The sequence below is a fragment of the Gorilla gorilla genome, chromosome 11 (genome assembly GCF_029281585.2).
Source record: "Gorilla gorilla gorilla isolate KB3781 chromosome 11, NHGRI_mGorGor1-v2.1_pri, whole genome shotgun sequence".
NCBI lineage: Eukaryota > Metazoa > Chordata > Mammalia > Primates > Hominidae > Gorilla > Gorilla gorilla.
In genome coordinates, this window is record NC_073235.2 from 88,843,008 (window position 1) to 88,863,225 (window position 20,218).

General features: G+C 40.9%; 1 long non-coding RNA gene across 3 annotated transcripts in view; it reads right to left on the bottom strand.

The window, feature by feature from the left end:
• Positions 1-20,218, bottom strand: part of LOC129532138 (uncharacterized) — a 439,616-nt gene that overhangs the window by 378,721 nt on the left and 40,677 nt on the right. The window contains exon 3 of one of the 3 annotated variants that reach the window (XR_010129647.1): positions 13,098-13,167. The exons of the other annotated variants lie outside the window; for them this stretch is intronic. This is a non-coding gene — a long non-coding RNA (uncharacterized lncRNA). The remainder of the gene's footprint in view (positions 1-13,097; positions 13,168-20,218) is intronic. 3 annotated transcript variants of the gene reach the window in all.

A 20,218-nucleotide genomic window follows, 5' to 3' on the forward strand; every position in this document is an offset into this window, starting at 1 on the left:
GGAGAAAGGCCAATATAAACAGTACGTTAACGAGCACAGTACTGTGGGCACTGGGGCTAAATCCCACTGTGAACCCTCTGAGAACCATGTGAAACATGCTTCATATTTATCTCACTGATAGATGGAAAGCCTCAAGCATCTTATCCACTGACTGTGGTCCCCTGTTGGCTGAGGCTCTCTCTCACTCTTCTAGGTTGTCACTGTGCATGGTAAGTTTCTATGGTGCCAGATAAATCCTTCATACAGTGAGGCACAGAGGCACAGATGCTCAAAGTGGGAATTGATCAGCATGCCAGAAACTCTACCCCACATGCAGGGATCTCAAAGCTGGACATGTAACAATATGGGTTGGGACATTAAGAACATCTGTCACAATGTGTGTATTAGGTAAATTAAGACTTGCTGCTATAACAGATAAACATACAAATCACAGTGGCTTAATATGATGACATTTTATTTCTCACATACAATTCAATCAGTAGGACAGTGAAGCTTTGGCAGGGTGAAAGAGTGACTGATGTCTTCCTTGCAAACGTTCAGGAACACTGCTACCTGCATCTTCAATACATGGCCCCTAAAGATTCCTTGTCTGTATAAGCAAACAACTAACAGACAGGAGAAGAGAGAGAAGTAGATTGTGTGGAAGAAAAGTGTGAGATGGCATGGCTTCACCAAAGTACAAGGGAGCTTGAGTAACGTAGTCTAGTTGTATGCCCTTTCAAAAAAGAAATAGATCAGTTGAACAGGGTAGCATGCTACCCTGTTCAACAGGGTGTGGGAGGCAATTAAGTTAGCCTGGAATGCTCAGGGAAGACTGTAAAGCATAGATGACCTTTAGGTTAAATCTTGAAGAAAGATGTGGTGATTAATTTTATGTATCAACTTGGCTGGGTCATGGGGTATCCATATATTTGGTTAAACATTATTCTGGGTTTGTCTGTGAGAGTGATTCTGAATGAGATTAACGTTTGAATCAGTAAACTGAATAAAGCAGATGGCAACTTCCCAATGTGGGAGGGCCTTATCCAGCCCACTGAAGGCCTGAGTACAACAAAGAGGCAGAGTAAGAAAGAATTCACTCTTTACCCAACTATCTTTGAGTTGAGACATCAGTCTTCTCCCTTGACACTTGACTTAGACAGAAACTTACACTCCATCAGCCCTCCTGGGTCTCAAGCCTTCAGACTCAGACTATACCTATCATCTGCAACTTGTTGACTGCAGATCCTAGAACTTCTCAGCCTCCAAAACCATGTGAGCCAATTCCTTATAGTAAATCTATATATCTGTATCTATCAATATACATAAATCCTACTGATTTTGTTTCTCTGGAGAACCCAGATTAATACAGAAGTTTAAAAATGTGTCATAGAATTAACAAGGAATAAAAGCATTTCAGTCAGAGCAAAAAACAATATGGACAGAAGAACAGCTTAGAAGAACACAGGCAAGTTCAGAGAACTGAAGTAGATTTGTTTTGACAGGACCCATAGCAGGTGTGGTTATATGGAAGAAGAATCTGGAAATGTGGGCAGGAACCTGACAATAAGACTCCTGATTTTACACTGTGAAGGAAATAAAAGGCTAGAGAATTTAAAACAAAAGTAAAAAGCATTTTATGATACTACTTTAGCAACCTCAAGAAAGATGCCGTATAAGAGCAAGCAAAAGGATTTTCTGCTAAATATTGTTAAGTGTCACCTGTCTTGAGCTCTAGGACATTTAACAAGGAAAGATGATGCATTCAGTCAAAAGTGCCTGAGCTTGAAGTCAGGCAGGCTTCAGTTTAATGGTACCTGGCAAGTTTGCTATGAGAATCAAAGGGTTTGCATGTAAAGCTTTTAGCACAATGTATGACAAAGAGCATGTGCTCAAAGAAAAAAAATTAGTTCCTTTCTTCTCTAAGCAACAAAATAAATAGCGTAAGTTTATCTGAGAACCAGAGAAAAAAATTTGAATTAGTAGAAACTCTGACTTTTGGACACTGCTTGATATTGCTAATACTGTTTGTGAATAATTATGCCCTGTAAAAGGAATAACCAAAAAACTTTGAATGTGTAGACAAGATATGCAGACTCAGTAATCCCAGCCCAAGTGCTTACTGGTATATACCAGCTGGGCGTCAGAAATGTGCAACAGACTATCTAAAGAAGGGTAATAATACTGAGCCCTAACATTGGTACTGAGAAACACTGACAATTCATAATAGTCAAAGTAAAACATAGCAAGGAAATGCTGTCACATTGAAATTATTTAACTCTACATTAACCAGCTGCCTAAATATATTTCTTATGTTCTATTCACTTTTTAATGAAATGTTTGTCTCTTAATAAGTTTGCATTTCATAATTAGATATATAATATTCATGCCTTGTGATTTCCCACAGAGAATTTTCAATTTATTAATTACGATTTATAAAAACCAATGTATTCTGTGTGTTTAGTTTCTAAATATATTTTTTAAAATGTATTTAAGGCATGAACAAACTTCCATACAGTGAAAATCTGTAGGAGAAGATAAACTTTATTTGATAATTCACAACCCAAATGAATAAAGGCTATTTGTTAAAAAAAAAAAAAAAGAAAAGAAAAGCTAACTCAAACATTTACAATGAATAGTGTCTTTTTTGTATAAATCACTTTTGTGTTACTATTATGCCACATCCTTATTTACTTTTACTCTGCTTACCAAATATTAGATAATATAGTTTCTTTAAAAGCTTCCAGTCCCTGGAGCAGTGGAGCCCTGGTTCTCAACCTTGGCTGCACCTTTGGAATCATTAGGGGACCTTTTTAAAAATACTCATTACCTAAGTTTCACCTCAGATCCATTGTAAAAATTAAAAAAAAAAATTGAGAGTGGAACCTAAGCACAAGAATTACTTTTAAAATCTCCAGAGATTGTAGAGAACTGTGCAGCTTGCATCAATCCCCATTCACACTGCCACTATACCATTCAGGCCTTCAGTATCACATACCTGGACTCTTGCAAGAGCCACCTAACAAGTCTTCTCACTATCCTACTTCACCATTGCCAGATTAAAAGTACCCTTAAAATGCACTTATCAAACTTAACATGCTTACTGAGGGTCTTGTTAAGATTTTAAGATGAAGGCGCTAATTAAGTTGATCTTGAGTGCAGGTTGAGATTCTACATTTCTTTCAAGCTCCCAGGTGATGTTTATGCTGCCGAGCCAAAAACCACAAACCACACTGATTTATGTTTTCCAGTCATAAAGAAAACTACTGGTACCACTTCCTAATTCTAGATACTTTTTCAGCTTTTTTTTCTTGGCTTTATTTCACTTGGCATTTTACATTTAAAAAGTGGAATTTTTCTCTTGCTTTTTAGGGAATATCCATGTTAATTAATATGTTTAAGTAAAGACATAACATCCTTGAAGGCTTTAAGCCCTTTGACAGCTCATAGGACAAGTTAGGTATATAGTAAAGAAATCTGTTCCCCTATGGACAGACACAGTAAGATTTAGTATTTTGACCCCTAGTAATGAGAACACTTGGACACAGGAAGGGGAACATCACACACCGGGGACTGTTGTGGGGTTGGGGGTTGGGGGAGGGATAGCATTAGGAGATATACCTAATGTAAATGACGAGTTAATGGGTGCAGCACACCAACATGGCACATGTATACATACGCAACAAACCTGCACGCTGTGCACATGTACCCTAGAACTTAAAGTACAATAAATATATATATATATTGAGAGAGAGAGAGAGAGTCATATAAACTAAATATATGCCAAAGGTTGACAAATACACCACTAAAATATTTATTTAAAACTATAATTTATGGTGGGTATGAGAAAAAAAGGAGCTATTACAGAAATAGAATTGCAAGATTAGAAAAACACATTCTAGTTGACTTAATCTGAATTCTATAATCTTCTAAGCCATCTATAATTTAAATTTTTAAAGGAATTTCTCATAATAGTCTAGAAATTAGCCATGCTATCTAATAATACATTGCCAGTATAGTGTACTTATTTTAAACGTATAGACTATGTTTAACATAGACTATGTTAACTATGGTTAACAATACTGTACAGTACGCTTAAAATGTATTAGGGGGATAAGTCTCCTGTTTTGTGATATTTATATATATACTTATTTGCATGCCTGAAACTTTATACCCATTGAGCAACATATTAGGGGTCTCCAGAGAAACAGAACAGTACACACACACACACACACACACACACACACACACAAAGCTCAATGTATTAGTCAGTTTTGGAGAAATATAGATCATGTTGTGTTCCATTTAAAACCTATTTATTGATGTAGAACATGGAATATGTCAAAAGTGTTTAATTGCTCCCACTCCCTCCTTTGTATTTTATGTATCATTATTATGAAGAAGGGGTGGTAGAAAAAAGAAGGGGGAGGAGAAGAACTGTTGGATATATGACAAAGTCAATGTGTGTGTGTATACGTGTGTACTATTGGTTCTGTTTCTCTGGGAGAACCCTAATATGTTGCTCAATGGGTATAAAGTTTCAGTTACGCAAGATGAAACAGTTCTAGAGATCTGCTGTACAATATTGTGCTTATGGTTAACAACACTGTACAGTACCCTTAAAATGTATTAGGGGGATAGGTCTTGTGCTTTGTGATTTTCACCACAATAATTAAAAGTAGGGGTCTTTACCCATAGGCAAAGCCCATAGACGAGGCCAATATATTTGAACAATGGCAGAGTCACTGAAATAAGCATAAAAACTCCTAAAATAACACCCTTTTAAAAGACAACCCTTACTTAAATATAGAAGTTCCAATGTTTCTAGATTACCCTATTACAGTCATGCATCGCTCAATGATAGGGATATGTTCTGAGAAATGAATCATTAAATGATTTCATCTTTGTGTGAACATCATAGAGTGTACTTACAGAAATATAGATGGTATAGCCTACTACATACCTAGGCTACATGGTATACACAATTGCTCCCAGGCTACAAACCTGTACAGCATGTTATTATGTGGCGCATGACTGTACTTTGTTGGTATTTAAGTTGTACTTTACTATTTGTAGGTTTCATCACTAGAAACTAAGGAGCTTTACATGGACTTTCAAAAGTTTTAAGATTGGATTTTTAAAATGGATATTAACTACTAAATCGTAGGAAGTGCTGTTGTAAGCAGGCAACCACTCTCTATTTTAGGTAACAGTGCCAGATCCAGTATAAATATCATGAGACTTGAAGTTTTAATATTTAGAGTTATCACCAGAATCACAAATACATCATAAGCTGTTACACCTGGGAAACCCTGAAAGTGTAACCTGAGTCTTTCCAGCTTGAAATGAATTACAAGAAATGAAGTAAATTACAAATATGTCCCCAGTCTAAGGTTAGCAAACTCACGAATTACTATACCAAAAGAACCCTCAAGCCCTAGATATTATTTGTAAACCTCATCTATTTTGACATTATGCATAGAACTATTTATAATATCAAAATAATATATTTGGGATTTCCCCTTGTAATTCCAGTATTCATAGTAGTTAAAATTTGCTTCTTAAACTACCCTTGAGTAAAAACACACATTAACATGATCATAATGAAGTCACTGGAGGACTGCTGTTGCTTAGGAACATTAAAAAATCTGGCATAGATTGAGTTTATTGTCATATGAGTCATTGAAATTAGCAATTGGGTGCTTTACCTTTGACTAGATGTTATATATCAATCTGGCACCTCTAATACTTCCCAGTTACACTGATAAATGAAATCAATTTTATATTACATTATTCAGTATCTGCTGCTTTGCTGCTTATTTTGGAAATAAAATTGTGCCCTTATAAACCTGAAAATACAAACTATGGAAATGTAAAGACAACATACCAAGTGATTGGTTTTCTGTTGTAAATATTTTTACCACATTCTAAGCTTTGCTAACTTTTGTATTGTTTTTATTTCTGCATTTCAAATTTTTCAACTTGAAATAATTATAGAATAACAAAAAGTTGCCAAAGTAGTACAGGTCTCTTGTACCTATCATCCAGGTCTCTCTGATGGCAACACCTTCCATTACCCCAGTGCATTTTCAGAACCAGGAAATTGATGGCCCAATACAGTGAACTAGACTACAGATCTTACTCAAGTATCACTGGTTTTCGCATGCACTCATTTTTTTGTTGGTTTTATGTACAATTCTAAGACATTTTATTAAATGTGTTTATTTGTCCAAATGGCCATGTGCTTCTAGTTCTCTTTGTCACCTTTCCTCCTTATCAGGGAAAACAAGGAATTGATACATTTTTCAAAGGCTATTGATGCAAGAGTCCTTACTCAAAGAAAAATATGTCGGTGATTTCTGATCACTAACATATTATATGTCCTAGCAATTTACATTTACAGTTGTAGAAATAAATGGCTTGCATTTCAGATTTTCATGAAAAAGATAAGCCTGCTAACTCAGAAATTTATTATGTGTAGCATTAGTTTGAAATGTGACATCTTAATGTGAAAAATAAAAAAAAACTATATCAACTATTTGTTTTGTCAGCTAACCTTTAAAGTTGTGTACCACATCATTTTTCTCAGGTTAGCTTAATGTATTAGTCAGTTTTAGAGAAATACAGATCATCTTGTATTCCATTTAAAACCTATTTATTGATGTAGAACACGGAATGTGTCAAAAGTGTCTAATTGTTCCCACTCCCTATTTTGTATTTTATGTATCATTATTATGATAAAGGGGTGGTAGAAAAAAGGAGGAGAAGAAGAACTGTTGGGTATATTACAAATTGAAACTCAGAAAACAAAGCGAAAATAATGTTTCCTATTTGATTTCAAATACTAGATTAATTATTAGAATAAGATAAAGAACAATTTGACATATTGCTTGGAAGTTTATCTAAGAGGGCAAATCAAATATAACTCCAGATGTAGGCGTAAAAATGACGTTCTCATATTATACTTTAAAGCTTTTATAATAATCCAGAGAATATATCATATTATTATGATATAAAATGATTCATTCTTATCTCAGGAGAGTATAACATCATAAACAATTTATTTGCTCAGTCAGTGTATTAGTTTGTTTTCATACTGCTAATAAAGACATACCCAAGACTAGGTAATCTAGAAAGGGAAGAGGTTGGATTGACTCAGTTCAGCATGGCTGGGGACACCTCAGGAAACTTACAAATCATGGCAGAAGGGGAAGCAAACACACCCTTCTTCAAATGGTGGCAGGAAGAAGTGCTGAGCAAAAGCGGGAAAAGCCCCTTATAAAGCCATCAGATTTATTGAGAACTCACTCACTATCACAAGAAAAGCATGAGGGTAACCACCCCCATGATTAACTTACCTCCCACCAGGTCCCTCCCATGACATGTGGGGATTATAGGAACTACTAATTCAAGATGAGATTTGGGTGCGGACACAGCCAAACCAGATCAATGTCCTAAGACTGGATAAAATGACCTGGTGAATAAGTAACTAGAGAAAGAATGAGGGGCAATAGCCAGGTGCGGTGGCTCACGCCTGTAATCCCAACACTTTGGGAGGCCAAAGCAGGCAGATCACTTGAGGCCAGGAGTTCAGGACCAGCCTGGCCAACATGGCGAAACTCCATCTCTACTAAAAATACTAAAATTAACTGGGTGTGATGTCACATGCCTGTAATCCCAGCTACTCAGGAGGCTGAGGTGTGAGAATCGCTTGAACCTGGGAGGCAGAGTGTAAGGGAAATGGCTGTGCTTTAGTCAGGAGTAGGCTGAGGCAGCCTTCTGGTGCAGCATGACTCAGCGGGTTTGGAGCACAGGTGCACAACCCTGTGCATTATGTAACGACACCACGTGAGGCACATTAGGCGATCACCCATGTGAACTCGTGCTTGGCTCAGAGCCACTATTGTCTGTAAAAGATATAACTACCCTGCTGATGTTGTACACACATGTTGCTCACACCCAGAGAAAGAGTAAAGCCATGCTGAAACTATCTACAATTCCTGAAGTGTTTTTCCAGCTACCCACCACTTGCCCACCAACTTCACTCAGACCTCAGTTAGAACCTGACAATTGGCATCACAAACGGGATCCTGAGGTGAGTGAGCCTTCAGTCCCTGCTGCCTCTGGCTGGGTCATGTGGCCACAACATGGGCTGTGGTACCCAGTGGCAGCTGTGCTGCTCAGATGGGCTCTGGTAGAAACCTGGGTGTTGGTAGCTGGGTCCCTCATGAGCATGGAGAAGGCACTGAAGCAGCTGGAAGTGCAGAGCACCAAGAAGGGGCGAGCTTTTGCTGGCAGAGTTGGATGGGCATTTTTGACTGCACTACAAGAAGTACACACCAAGTCCCTGAGGGATGCAGCACAGGTAAGGGCCCTCCAGGTGCAGGCACAGAGCCTGGAGGCCTGGCTACACAGCTCAGAAAAAGAGTTAAAAGCTGCCACGAATGGGGATTTCCAGATGCAGACAGGGCACCTGGAGACCTGGCTACAGAGCTTGGAAAAGGAATTAGAGGCTGCTGTGAATGCAGGCCTGGGTCCCTCGTCTCAGCCAGAGATTCCCACTCTGATACAGATGAGGAAGAACCCCCATTGTGAGCTCACCCAGTGGTCTGTCAGAAGGTAGATCATGAACAGCCATTGAGGCCCCAAGGGCAGGCTCAGGGATGTGACACTGTAATGCAACATACTTCATATACTGCCTTTACCCCAACTAAGTTGTGGGAATTAGGAAAGCAGTGCCTCCAGGGTCTAGGGCAACCTCTGCCTGCATGGATGCTTCGTTTATGGGAAAAGGGAGCAGATAGTATTTTCTGTTCCACCTCTGAGATGGAAAAGCTAGCCTCAATCACGACTCACCCCTCCCTCCATCAGCAGTTGCAGGTGAGCAGGAGGTTGGCACAAGGGCAAGGTGACCACACCCTGATTGAATGGCTATGGGAAGCCATACAAACTGTGGAATGACACTGGTGAAATACCCAAAACCGTGACTAAATGGCAGTCATATGCCGATTTGGTGCAAATCACTGGGGAGATGGGTATGTGGCAGGCTATGTTTGACCTGAACACCCAGGGGCCAGATGATGAACATTTCACCTCCCACATGAGGGATCTCGTGTTGGGTTCCATTCCCCCGAGTGCCTTTGGCTCCCTAGCTGCTGTCCTCACCCCATATGTAGGGTGCTGCCTACATGAAGTGACCACTGCTATGGCAGCTCTCCAGGAAGTAGAAGGCCATTGGTGGGACCGAGAGGTCTGTGCAGTAAAGAAGGGGAAGATGTTCCGCTTGTGGGGCCCCCCCATCCCACGGGAGAAAAGGGGACCCCAACAAGTGACATACTTACAGATGTGGATAGATGTGATTCTGGCCAGAGCTGACCAAGAGAAAATCAATAAGCAGCCCAATGAAGTACTCTTAACTTTGTGGACAAAGTTGTCCCTGGAGCACCAATTCCAGAAAATGCCCAAGGGGAAGGACATTTCTGTGTGACCCGGTCCCACCTGGGAGCTTCAGCTGAAAGACAACTTCCTGCAGCCAGCCGGAAATGTAGAGCCTTTCCTGTTTGATTACGGAGCTGGCCAAGGTGCCCAGCTTGGGAGGACACTGGATGACTAGAGGCCACATGTGGAATTAGCAATCGACTGGTTCCCCACCAATGTACAGTGGGTGTTGCTGCTGGTGGACACTGGCGCAGATCACAGCCTTGTTTATGGGGAACCAGATAAGTTTCTGGGCAAACCTGCTTACATTGACGGTTATGGAGGCTGGTTAGTAACAGTGAAAGCTGTATCTCTGCACCTTGGTATCTGCCATTTGGCTCCCCATTTAAATACTCTGTGTGTCTATCTCATACCAGAATACATTCTGGGGGTGGACCATTTCCATGGCCTGGTGTTACAAACCATGGGTGGGGAATTCAGACTCTGAGTGCATGTGATGAAGTTGGTGCTGTGTGGACATACACATCACCAGCCTCAGGTCTTGCCACAACCCCAACGAGTTACGTCCACCCAACAGTATCATTTGCCAGATGGGCATACAGAGATAACTGAGACAATTAAAAAGGTGGAGAAGGTGCAGATAGTGCGAGGAACCCACATCCTATATGATTCTGCATGTTGCCAGCTAGAAAGCCTGATGGAACTTGGCGGATGATGGCAGACTATCAGGAACTGAATAAAGTAACACCCCCTTTGCATGCAACTGTACCATCAGTCATGGATTTGATGAACCGTATGACAACGGAACTGGGACCTTACCACTATGTAGTGGACTTGGCCAATGCATTTTTCTCCATTGACATTGCTTCAGAGAGCCAGAACAGTTCACCTTCACATGGGACAGGCGACAATGGACTTTTACAATGTTGCCACAGCACTCTGTGCTTGGCCCCACCATATGTCATGGTCTCGTTGCCACGGATTTAGCCACCTGGCAATGTCCAGAAGGGGCCTGCCTATTCCAATATATTGATGATATTATGTTAATCTCTGATTCTCTTGCAGATTTAGAAGGAGCAGCACCCCTCTTGCAGCAACATTTGGCAGCACGTGGTTGGACTGTCAATAAATCCAAGGTCCAAGGACCTGGATTATCTGCCAAATTTTTGGAAGTTATCTGGTTGGGTAAGACAAAGGCCATCGAGAGGCTATCATTTATAAGGTTCAGACATACCTCCAGCCCTCTATGGTGAAGCAGCTGCAAACTTTTCTGGGCCTCCTGGGATACTGATGGACATTTGTGCCCCATTTAGCTCAAATGATAAAAAACCATTGCATCTGTTAACAAAGAAGGGCTCTACCTGGGATTCAGATGATGCGGCTGAGACCACCTTCCTGGCAGCCAAGTGGGCTATTCAGCAGGCACAAATACTATGGGTAGTTGACCAGGGGTGCCTGTTTGAGCTGGATGTGCATGTGACCACAGATGGTTTTGGTTGGGGCCTATGGCAGCGCACAGAGTGGCTGAGAATGCAAGTAGGCTTTTGGCCCCAACTATGGAAGGAAGCTGAGCTGTAGTTTACCTTGACAGAGAAACAGCTAGCAGCTGTATATGCCTCCCTTCAGGCTTGTGAGATTGTGACAGGATTGGCTGCAGTTGTCATGCGGATGACTTACCTGATATCGGGATGGGTGTGTTCATGGGTAATGACCTCCTGGACTGGGACGGCACAGACATCCACTTTGGTGAAGTGGGCACCTACTTGGAGCAGTGGAGTACAAGTCCCTTAGCAGCAGAGTTGTAAGAGATCTTGGGACCTGTAGTCCTATTGCAAGATAAGACCATGGGGCCTGAGCCGCATCTAGACTCTGAGCCTTCACCATTTAAGGAAGGGCATCCCCCCTTCTTGATAGGGCATGGTACACAGATGGGTCTAGCCGAGGTGCTACTGCTGCTTGAAGGTGCAGTCCAACCAAGTGCTGACATCATATGGTTTGAAACCAGGTATGGACAAAGTAGCCAATGGGTTGAACTTAGAGCAACAGATGCAATGGTTATTATTATTTGAGCTAAATGGGGCACAAATGTCCATCAGTATCCCAGGAGGCCCAGAATGGCCCAGTATGGATGGTGATCACCAAGGAGGTGACACCTATGGTAATCTGTACCAATAGCTAGGTGGTCTATCAAGGCTTAACCTTGTTGTTAACTACCTGGAAAATACAGAAGTGGCTAGTCAGCCACCAACCCATTTAGGGCCAAGCCATGTGGCAAGACCTCTGGGAAATGGGTCATCATAAAGATAACTATTTATCATGTGTCAGGCCGTATGCCTTTGGCCACCCCCGGCAATGATGAGGCAGATGCCTCAGCCAAGGTCCGATGGTTAGAGTCAGTACCTACACGAGATGTGGCCTTGTGACTACACCGGAAACTTGGACATGGCAGGGGTAAACTGATGCAACAGGTCAATAAATGTTGGGGTCTGTCCCTGCCCACACAAGATATTTGGGAGGCTTGTCAGAAATGCCCAGCTCAGGCATACCCTAAATGGAGGCAGATGCTCAGTGTTACACAAGTGATGATAGGGCAAGTGCCCTAGACTAGATGGCAAATATACTACATAGGGCCACTGCCGAAGTCACAAGGGTATACCTGTGCACTAACAGCTGTGGACACAGCCACAGGCCTATTGTTCCCCTACCCTTGTAGGGCGGCCAACCAGCAGAGCACCATCCAGGCCCCGCAACATTTATGTGCTATGTATGTTGGCCCTCTGGCCGTTGAGAGTGATAGGGGAACACATTTCACTGGACAACAGTACAACAATGGGCACAACAAATGGACATAAAGTGCGGATTCCGTGTGCCATACAACCTGCAAGCTGTGGGTATGATTGAGTGATATAATGAGCTCTTGAAGAATGGGTTATGCTTGCACGTCACAACCCTATCTTTGTGGGGCTGGAGTTCCAGACTGGACCCGGTGCTCCAAACCTTGAATGAACGGGCATGGAAAGGCAGCCTGGCCCTGCCCCCATTCAGTTGCAGCTAAGTACCAATGATGACCTCCTCCGACCAGGCAGGGGGACAAATGGTAACCTGTTGTTGCCTGTCCCAATGCCCCTGAAGGTAGGAGAACAGAAAACCTGGCTGTGGCCATGGACCCTGCAACCACCACCCCCGCCTCCACCAATGCCGGTGGTTGGCCATTGTAGCTCCCTGGAGGAGGGCTTACAGTATGACTTGCATGTCACTCCTTGGGTGTTTAAAACAAGGCCCCCACAGTTGACTGTTCATAGGGGAACAGCCAGGGAAGGAACCCTCCTCCAGTGGATATATGTACTGTCTGTGTGGCCTATTATGAGCTCCCCCTGTGACTCTGGTGCAGATACAGGACTCAAAGGAACCATGGCAAGCTGAGAAGGTGTGGTACCATCGCCCAGGGCAAAAACCCTGGGTGGTTGCATGTTATTCAGGGATGAAAGGTTAGCCTGTATTTTGCCTGAGAGACGTGATTTACCTCTGTTAGTATCTGTGCCTGCTGTGTCATCTTGACCATAAGTTAACATGATCCAACTGCATTGTGGACTGGACCCACACTTATGCTGAGGTGACCAATGTTTCCAACAGATGGATCTGCACTGCCCTTCCAGAAGCAGCTGCTGTGGATGGCTTACCTTGGCACACACAATCAGGGCCTGCAGATAACTCAACACGGCTGGAGACTTGGGGTCTGATGGCTGACACCTGGAATACAATGCAGCAAGCTTTGGACAAAGGATGCCGCAAAACCCATGGTGCACCTGCCCCCTTTGCTGACCCATAGTGTTTATGATGGGTGAGGCTGGCTAGTGGGGGAACATGTAGTATCCCTGGCCCAGGCACCATGGTGCATAGAGCAACACTGGGGTAATATCAATGTGGGATGGGTACCCATCACAGCCTGTGAAAAAATAACACGTATCACCACACCAAAGGTGTGGTAGAACAAGCAGCCCCACTAAGATCAACTCCAGTGGACTTTGTGCTCCCTGGGGGTTTATGGGTCTGTGGGGACACAAGGTGGCCTTACCTATCAGCAGACTGAACTAGACGTTGTACCTGGGGGTGGCCTTATGTACCTGCCATTGTTCTCCCCACATTGCCCAGACACCCACATAACCAGGAAGCACTACACTCTCAGTTTTTGCAATTTCGACGAGCCCCCTGGTGGTTCTACTCCTTGGCAATGACTATCTCTGGAGTGAGTGTCATAAGCACAAGTTACTGCTCTTGCAGAGCACACCACCCAGGCTCTGAATTACACCCAAGTGGCCCTCCTCCTGTTAACACCTTACTGATCAGATCAGTAAGGTGGCATTGCAAAACCAAATGGCCTTAGACATAATAACTACTGCCCGAGGAGGCAGCTGTTCTCTTTTAGGAATATAATGTTGTACCTTTATCGCTGACAATAGGCAGAACATGACAGCAGCCCTGCAACATTTCTCACAAGAGATTAATGGAGTCGAGAGCCTTACTGATGACCCCCTGCAGAGATGGTGGGCATCCTTAGGCTCTGGCCAATGATGGGCCCTAATAGTCGTAAGTAGCATATCTGGTGTCCTAGTAGTGAGCTGTTGCTCTCTGTATTGTTGTTGTGGGTTATGGATTTAGGGCTCTACCCTATGGACATGTGCCCCTGCCCAGAGGATGCCCTCAGCCTAGGGGGTGGAGTGTAAGGGAGGTGGCTGCGCTTTAGTCAGGAGTAGACTGAGGCGGCCTTCTGGCACAGCATGACTCAGCAGGTTTGGAGTACTGGTGCACAACCCCACACATTATGTAACCATGCCACATGAGGTGCATTAGGTGATCACCCACATGAGCTCATGCTTGACTCAGCACCACTATTGTCTCTAAAACGTATAACTACATTGCTGATGCTGTACATAGAGCTTGCTCACGCCCAGAGAAAGGGTATAGCCATGTCAAAACTGTCTACTATTCCTCGAGTGGTTTTCCAGCTACCTCCATTTGCCCCACTGACTCCCCTCAGACATCAGTTAGAACCTGACACAGAGGTTGCAGTGAGCCAAGATCATGTCACTGTACTCCAGCCTAGGTGACAGACTGCTGGTGTATTTACCAGTACTTCTCTATGGTTAATCAGTTAAATCAGCCCATTCATTCATGCAAATCAGCCTGAGTGTGTGATGATCAACAACCTTCTATGAATAATTGATAGTCTCTTTTGCATGGCTACAAACTATATCCCATGTAAGAGAGATGCCCTTTCCAAATGCAAACCATAGTTCTCGTTATGTAATCCTATAAAAGAAGTCAACGGGTCAGTGAGAATCTACCACTATCAATCTCCATATGCCTCCATGTTTGAATAATGATAGCCTATTCTCTATATGCTCAGCTGTGTCCATGCCATGAATCACAGAAAGTCTTGTTTAAGCAATCATGTGTAGGAGTTTCTTCTCCAATAGCAAATTGGATTTAGAAATAGGTGTATGGTTCCTCTCCATATTCAGACTGATGTACATGAGATGTGGGGGAAATGGAGAGTAGAGAGCATGAAGAGATATGGAAACATGGATTTCAATCCCTGAGTATTAAAGTAAGCAATAAGTAGCAACCTCACTATCTACTCCTCAGCCCAGGTGATTCTCCATGCCTGAAAACTGAGCGCAGATCCCTCCAGCCAGGTAACAGAGGATATGCACCTTCTTATCTAGTTCCTTCTACCCTATTTTCCAGCCCCACAATCCACACCATGAGATTCACAAAATGAAACACTCATTCTAAGTCTAGTTTCAATACTGAATATCAAACCTGACCTACCTCAATCAAAAATTGTCTTACCCCATTCCCCAACCCATCCTTCTGCCTTTGATCATTTCAGCTTCTGGCTCCTTCCATGGGGTGCTAGCCTATCCACTCTGGTTTTACATTTCTTCCTCACAGCCAGCCACTTCTACTGTTCCATGTCTCTTTTTCTATTCCTTTCTCACTACACTAAACTCACTTCCTTTTTCCTGTGCCCACCTTGTTGCTATGACAATCATTTATATTGGAAATAAATAGGTCAAAGTCCTTGAAGATTAGTTTTTTGGCTACCCTTCCCTCAAACCTTACACATTCTATTCACTATCTTTCCTTTTGCCATACTGAATAACTTGTGAGTTGCCTAAATTTGTCATGTTGTTTTTTAGTCTTTTGACTCTTTAAAAAGATACCCTTTCTTCCTATTATGACATTCTCTGCTTCTTCATACTTCTAAAAAGAAAACCTCAAGTCTCAACTCTCCTGGGAATTCATATTTCAATATCCAGACTGGTGGTTCTCAAACTTGGTCTCACATTGGAATCACTTAGAAAGCTTTAAAAATAATATTGGGTCCTGAGCCCCACCCTCTGAGATTCAGATTTAACTGGTGTTGGGTGGCGCCTGGAGATAGAGATTTTAGCACCTCCCCAGGTGATTACAATGTGCGACCAAGATCGAGAACCACCACTGCCCTAAGTGATATGAATGCCCATCTTCTGTAACCTGTATCACTTTACTCGTCATTATCAGCACTTTTTACCTTGCACATTGAATTGTCTTGTAGCAGGACAAGCTGCAGGCAAAACCCCTCAGACAATGGGTTAAAGAAGGAAGAGGCTTTATTCGGACAGGAGTGTCAGCAGACTTGCGTCTCAAGAACCAAGCTCCCCGAAGAAAGAGTTCCTGGCCCTTTTAAGGGCTTACAGCTCTAAGGGGTCCATGTGACAGGGTCGTGATAGATTGAGCAAGCATGGGGTGCATGACTAGGTGGGGGTGGTGAGCAAGGCAAGTATTTCTCCATACCATTGTCTGTGATCTATACATAGCACAAGTGGTTAGGGTGGGGGTTAATCTTTAACCGACAGACCTGGCCAGTGGCGCTGATCAGTCTGTTATTTTTCAGTTTTTACTTCCTCCATTTCTTTGGAGACAGAGGACAGCAGGAGAAATGGCCACTCTCCTCAGTCTATGTACCATATTTTATTAGGTTTTATACCCCAGTGCCTGCATTAGAAAATAAAGGAATCTGGGGTGGGGGAAGGGGGGAGGGATAGCATCAGGAGATATACCTAATGTTAAATGACGAGTTAATGGGTGCAGCACACCAACATGGCACATGTACACATATGTAACAAACCTGCATGTTGTGCACATGTACCCCAAAACGTGAAGTATAATTAAAAAAAAAAAGAAACACAAGTAAACCCAAGTGTTCATTTATAGATGAATGGGTAAACAAAACATGGTATATACACATAATGGAGTATTATAAAAAGAAAATAAAGAAATCTTCAACACATGGCTTTTGATGAAATGAAGGAACAAAATTATTTCCTGTTTATACATGAATGTTGTTGATGCTTAATGAGATAAAATACTGAAGTATTTTGAAAAAAGTCACATAAATTGAGAAGAAAGGAAATAGTACAGTTAGAGATAGGCACAGGATGCCAGGGCGATGACGTGATGCTTAGAGCCAGGAAAAACTTGAAATGATACCAGAGCTATACACAAAGAATGAGCAGATCTTTTACAAAAGTAACAAAATGAGATAACTGACAGCCACACTTTCGCCCTTGTGTCCTTAAAGTGTCAACATAAATGAATATCTAGAACGGCTCCGGTACCTGCTGTTTCATAATGCTGATGATTTGATAACATGTCAGCACTTTTCAACTTTATCTTCCCCATTTGATCTCAAATCACAAACTTTTTTTTTTTTAAGTAGTGGAATGTCCTTCATATTAATGAAACACCTGGACTCCTCTCATTTTATCACCCACACTCCATCTTCTTACTCATTTGAAGGCAAACATGAGAAGATTAAAAAGGCAAAAAAAAAATAGAAAAGCAAGTATAGTAAAATAAGCATGAGAATAAATCCTGATGAGCATTGAGAGACTGGATATAATACCTAACATTATTTTATTAGGACACTGTCCAATTAAGATATGTTTAACTTTGGGTAAAGAGTAAGTATAAATTCAATGATCAGATTGTTAGGGAACTTAACACCACTTTTGCAAAAAAACAAACCAAGACAATCTGAACTTTAGGTTCATAGTTAGGTGTTATAATAATAAAATTTAGTTTTCATTAACTGTATGATGGCAATTATAATAAGAAACGAAAGCATTTGTAGTAAATATTATTTTCAAATTGAAGGAAAGGAAAAATTTGTAAGAAAAGCTGGCCCTACCATCAAAAGTACAATCCCCAAAGCTGTCAGTAAAAATTCAGAAGAATTCTATGAGCTTTCAGAAGACCTGGAACTGAAACTGCTGATTTCTAAGATCCCTGTTTTACATGAGTATTGGTATATTAGAAAATTGGCCACGTTGAAAATAATGCTATTTATGGTAGGGCTTTAGGAAGCATGCTATCATTCTGAAGCTAAAAAAGAGGGAGGATTATTTTTCTCTATTTAGGTCAAAGTTGATTTGTTTTGCTCTTTTCTGTTTTGGTATAATCAGGTATTGTTTTTGTTGTTGTTGCTGTTTCTTTGGGCTTTTGAAAATAGTAGATGAAGACAGGTATATGAATTTGTGTTACTATTGCTGACTCTCTAGCAGGCAATTTCCACTTAGGAAAAGGAAATTATCTTGCCAAAGATAAATCCTTAGGATGGAAGCTTATTCTGATGCTTGAAATCACAAACAACAAATATTTACATGAACCATTAAGGTAATACAAAGGAGAAAAGCTGGCCACTAAGACAATAGGAAATGTTGGGAGCTGAAGACAATTGCCAATCTCATCTCATATAAAGGAATTCAGATTTATTATTAATATTATCATTATAATCTTGTTGGCCGCCATGTGGATCCTACTTTAAATATTTTATATAAGATTCTTCCATAAAATAAATAATTCTTATAATAAAATTGTTCAAAATAGCTCACAGGATAAACTTTTGTTTAGTCCTAAGCAAATTACCTCTACTAGCAAAATTAGTTCCTCAGCTGAAATAACTGAGCACACACAATTACACAAAATTTTTTTCTTGTTGCAACATGTTTTCTTAGATTTACCCATTATCTAATATACTTTTCAACTAGAAGGCAAGAATGAAGAAAATTTAGAAACAGAAATAAATATTTATCACATGCTAATATTTCTAGGCTGTATACTAAAATTATTTCATATATTAGCTCATTTAATCCTCACAATAAGATTATAAAGTACATTTATTAATCTCAAGACACACAGGATAGAACTGAAAGTAAAGATATAAAATGACTTACTTAAAAACCACACTAACAAATAATGAATTTAGGACTGAAAGTGTTTTTCTCATTGTTTTTGTGTCTTATCCAGTCTCTTTCTACAACATCACTTTAAAAAGCTATCCTTAATAAACTGTTGTAATTTTCATGATGACATTCATGTTGTTTGAAAAAGGTACATGTCCTTTGTAGGGACATGGATGAAATTGGAAATCATCATTCTTAGTAAACTATCGCAAGAACAAAATACCAAACACCGCATATTCTCACTCATAGGTGGGAACTGAACAATGAGATCACATGGACACACAAAGGGGAATATCACACTCTGGGGACTGAGGTGGGGTGGGGGGAGGGGGGACGGATAGCACTGGGAGATATACCTAATGCTAGATGACGAGTTAGTGGGTGCAGCGCACCAGCATGGCACATGTATACATATGTAACTAACCTGCACAATGTGCACATGTACCCTAAAACTTAAAGTATAATAAAAAAAAAAAAAGAAGTTAAAAAAGAAAAAAAAAAACTTACAATGCATTTTGTAAGTTTGTATTTTAGATGAAAAAAAAAAAAGGAAAAAGGTACATACATATATTCTAAACTTTATTGCCCAAAATAGTCTTCACTGGCATTGTTTTATTTGATAATTTCTGTGTAGAAACACTAACCAGTGAAATACTTTTACAATATATCAATAAACTTCATTTTTCAACTGCATTGACAGAAAGCAAGCCAACTTTAATCAAAAATGTGAAATAATTTTAGTGATGTAAAATCATAATTATGCTCTCTTGTGGAAAATAAGAGCAACATTTGGCATCACAGACACTCTGTCATAAAAAATTTGCATTAAAACGTTATTCTAGAAAAATGGGTATTTGTCAATCTCATCCAAATATCAAACACAGGAATAATCCTCAAATCAATTAAATGCTGCTGACTTAAAAAAATAATTGCAGCACATTGCCAACTCAGAATAAGATCCCAATGTCATTGCAATTATGCCTGAAAGCATCTGGACAATGCACATTTCAATGTGTTTAAAAGCCTATTAACATTTTTATTGCAGGATGGCATGACCTCAATTATTCAGTTAGGTTTTTGTGTAACAGTTAAGAGATGTCTCTAGAACATGTGATATGGTTTGGCTTTGTGTCCCAACCCAAATCTTCTCTTGAATTGCAATCCCATAATCCCTATGTGTTGTGGGAGGGACCTGGTGGGACGTAATTGATTAATGGGGGCAGATTTCCCCCAATGCTGTTCTCGTGATAGTGAGTGAGTTCTCACGAGATCTGAAGGTTTTATAAAGGGCTCTCCCCTTCCGTAGGCACTCATTTTCTCTCCTGCTACCCTGTGAAGAGGTGCCTTCCACCATGATTCTAAGTTTCCTGAGGACTCTCCAGCCATGCAGAACTGTGAGTCAATTAAAACTCTTTTCTTTATAAATTACCCAGTCTCAGGTATTTCTTCATAACAGTGTGAAAATGGACTCATATAATAGGTTCTATTTCACATTTGAAAATAAATATTTT